The sequence below is a fragment of the Euprymna scolopes genome, chromosome 46, assembly GCF_053919585.1.
Source record: "Euprymna scolopes isolate OS-2025 chromosome 46, ASM5391958v1, whole genome shotgun sequence".
Lineage (NCBI taxonomy): Eukaryota > Metazoa > Mollusca > Cephalopoda > Sepiida > Sepiolidae > Euprymna > Euprymna scolopes.
In genome coordinates, this window is record NC_136527.1 from 171,415,571 (window position 1) to 171,419,518 (window position 3,948).

Here is a 3,948-nt window from a genome sequence, read left to right on the forward strand (position 1 = left end):
GCTCCATGCACGAGCCGCCACTGCAAATGTTAAACAAAAATCAATAATTAGGCACAAATCCCATTCACAAAATGGAGGAGAGGCTGTGTACTTATTTATTTGTTAAAGGCTTATCCATAGCTAAAGTTTTTACTCGCAACAATCACTCCAGGGACTGTCCTATTTACTTAAATCAAATCAATGATTTTTATATAACAGAAAAGATTATGTTCAATGCAAACGTTACTGATATGGACATGCAGATTAGATACAATGAGAACGTTGGAATAGAAGTGGATGATAAACTGATCTGGAAAAATCGCTTGTTTTGTGGCGCGTACAGAGATGGGCGATTGGAGAAAAGGGAAACTATCAGTGAGAGTTGTAGACTTACGGAGCGGAATTAGGTCGTTTACTTATCAGTAGAAGGATTAGAGAAGAATATCTGATATTGATTGAATTATCGGGGTGAGCGCGTATGCAGACCTCACACTTAGAAAGAATGCACCCGAATCGTCCACATTTGGGACGATCGCAAAAGTCAACCAAACCGCAGTGCAATGGAAGGGTCTCACTCTGGAGGAACGACCTTATTTATCGCCGTAACCTCGATGCCAGGTAGTATTTATTTGCTCCCCCACCGAGAAAATTAGGCACAAGTCCGATTTTTAAAGTGAGGAGTGAAGGGGAAATGGGAACCAGCTCCCCGGGGAATAGGGGAACTGGGTAGGTACAATTGGTATGAAAGGTTGCCCCTACATTGACCAAGGTCTTGCTGGTCTTTGCTTGACACTTGTTGCCCAGGCCCCGAAGGGCGAGGGTCAGGTAAGTATCATTTTTTTTGTATTATGTGCACTGTTTTTATATCGCACTTATATATTAACCACCGACAGACATTAATAACTTGAGCTATGACAACAGCGTATTCTTTTCATTGTTTTGAGTCTCGAGTATATATCCGAAACAGTTAATCAACAGAGAACCGCATCACTTTTATAAAAGCATATAAGATATCAACGAATACACACTCGAGAGTCAATTTTTTTTTTTTATAATTGCATCAGCAGTGAGATATCTATTGCATCGATAGAAGGGTCCAGCCATTTTCTCAGCGACCTTTGGTAGGGAATGTTCAGTAAATAAGCCTAGACGAGGTAAAGAGATTGCAATGTTTAATATTAAAGAGAAATGGCCCCAATAGAGTTATATATATATATATATATATATATATATATATATATATATATATATATATATATATATATATATATATATATATATATATGGGCGGAAGTCTCTCGAGAGCTCTTTCAGCTATCATCTCATCAGGAGAAAATCGATAGCGTAAAAATAATAATACTATGTCGAAAATTAAGAGTTCTGATGGGGAACTATTGAATGTGCCAAAAATTACGGGGACACTAAAATAAAGTGTATTAACGTTTAAAAAACGATTAAAATATTGGAACAACGAGGGGGAGGGGACAGAGAAAAGATTCACAGTTCCCCAAAGAGAAACAATGTGTTAGATGTTTCTTTCTGCCGGCACAAAGAAGGTTTCCGCACTGCAATAGAGACAGACTCCAAAATCTTTATATGGTTTCTGGAGTCCGCTCTATGTAGCACCTCGAACCATTCTATTTATATCTATCGGCACAGCACGGGTTGTCAACCAAATGCTGGACAATAACAGAGTCCAAGGCTGCAGAAGGATGGAGACTACCAGACACCATCCTCCCTTGTCTAATCTTCAATGGAACATGCTGGTTTATACGAGTCAAAAGATGCAATGCAATTTGACTCGTATGAACCAGCATGTTCCATTTAAGATCTGACAAGGGTCTGGTAGTCTCCCTCCTTGTGCAGCCTTGGACTCTGCTATTGTCCAGAATTTGGTTGACAACCCGTGCTGTGCCGATAGATATAAAATAGGATATAAAATAGACTGGTTCGAGGTGCTACATAAACAGACGCCTTCTAGTAATCAATGAACCAAAAACACCAAACGGCCTGAATTACCTCCCTTTGTCCATTATAGGATACAAATCGACCCAATTTCAAAATTAACTAACAATACTTAACAATATAATTGGATTATCTCCCTTTATTTTATCCTACTTAACGATATGAAAACATCTTTCAAGTAGAATAACAATGAATCTTAAAACATTAAATAACAATAAATAGATTAGAATACTCCACCCGTAATATTATACAAGGAGTTTTATATATATCTAATACACCCATTTTATTTCCTCTCGTATTCAATTAAACTTTGAAACTAAAAGGCTCTTAAATTCGAGCACAAATATAACGATAATCTATTAACATTACCTGCCACTAATATGAAACTAAAACTAACCGTAATATTTTTGCAAGGCTGTTACGGCAAATGAACAAACAAAATATTTAAAGGTTAATTAACAAACAAACAAAAACTTTAAAAATTAAATATTGGGTAACAAAGAAATAACAAGATCTAATTTCGGAACCGAACGAATGGGATATATATTAAAACTTTTTTTTTGAATGGCTTAGGGCTCTCTGTAGCAACTTCTCATGACTCTACTCTTAAATAAGGATACGAAAATTAGGCGACATATTAATATTTAAATGGAATTTTCCGTAACCACAACAAAGGTAGATGTTTCTCGTATGCCTTTCTAGCTAGGGATTTTTTCTTCCGTCTTTCTCTTAAAAAATGCTCCATTGCCAAAAGCGTGCTTATTCATAAAGTCTGAAGAAATGCTGGTTTTGAAAGTTTTCAAACTGTAAACATAACACTGAGTTATGTACCCTTAACCCGAGCTCTCCAGGAAGGAGAGAGAAAAAGATACTGTCATGGCGGACCCAATAAAGGTACACATGTACGTCGCTTATCGAGGCTAACTACTGTGTCTTGTTCAGTGGTGCTGGTGCACTGTGCAGACCCCCAATCATTTCTACTCAAGATTATCGATACACGGTAAAAATAATACGTTTATTTTTTCCTTTCTATATCATAATAATAATAATAATATATATATATATATATATATATATATATAATCCTGAAGCTTAATGTCGATAACTGTCCCCATATTCATATAAGTATAAAAGTAAAACTTTGCTTGGAGCTGCCAAATTCACAGTTACACATTCTTAGCGAAGTTCGCTTATACGCATGCGTCGCAAGACCGCTTCAGACGGCGAATGAAAGCTAAGTTGGAACTGTCGTTTTAGCAGTTCCAAACGCTCGTGAAAACCGGTGTTTGCGTGTTTTCGCTTATATTATTATTTTTTTAAAAGGCTTGTTTACAAATGTTTTGTTTTTATTATTATTAAAAAGTGTAAAGTGTTCTTGTAAATAAATATCCACCTTAAAAAAAATTCTCACACTTTTAAATGCGATTTAAGCAGACAAAAATATACAATATGCGAAACTTTTTTTTTTATTAAAAGTGTTCGGGCTTTTTACCCGTAAAGCTACCAACGTAACTAATGATATTTTTTCACGTACGGCTTATTTTGTTTGTGTTTTTATGTAGTTTGAAATCTATTCTTTTGTGGTAGTTGAACTTTACAGAATAAAAAATATTTACATTTTTTCTATTGAAAAGTGAAGAAAATTTTATTTTTTTTAAAATACATTTTAGTTAAAAAATGTTTTTAAATGTTCCTATTTACAATGCCTCCCCACGGGACAGAGTTAGACACCAGGGTCGTTTTTTAACGTGGAGAAAAGGAACAAAAATAAAAATTGTCTCAGTCGTGAAGGACTTCTCCACCGACAGAGAACAAGAAATTGAAGTGAAGCATCTGAAGAACAGACACTACACCTTGATCTTGGACAAAAGGAAAACTGTTATCCAGTAAAACCATTTTCAAATGGTAAGCTCCTAACTTTACCATCGTGTGCAAGCAAGTAAATTTCAAAGATTTTGTTTTTATGAAAAAATAAATTATTAAAAAATTGTAAATAAAATGTAT

General features: G+C 35.1%; 1 non-coding gene across 1 annotated transcript; it reads right to left on the reverse strand.

Moving 5' to 3' along the window:
• Positions 1 to 442: 442 nt before the first annotated feature.
• LOC145271658 (U1 spliceosomal RNA) lies at positions 443 to 604 on the reverse strand. The gene has a single exon (XR_013866060.1). It is a non-coding gene; the product is annotated as a U1 spliceosomal RNA (small nuclear RNA).
• Between the last annotated feature and the right edge of the window lie 3,344 nt (positions 605 to 3,948).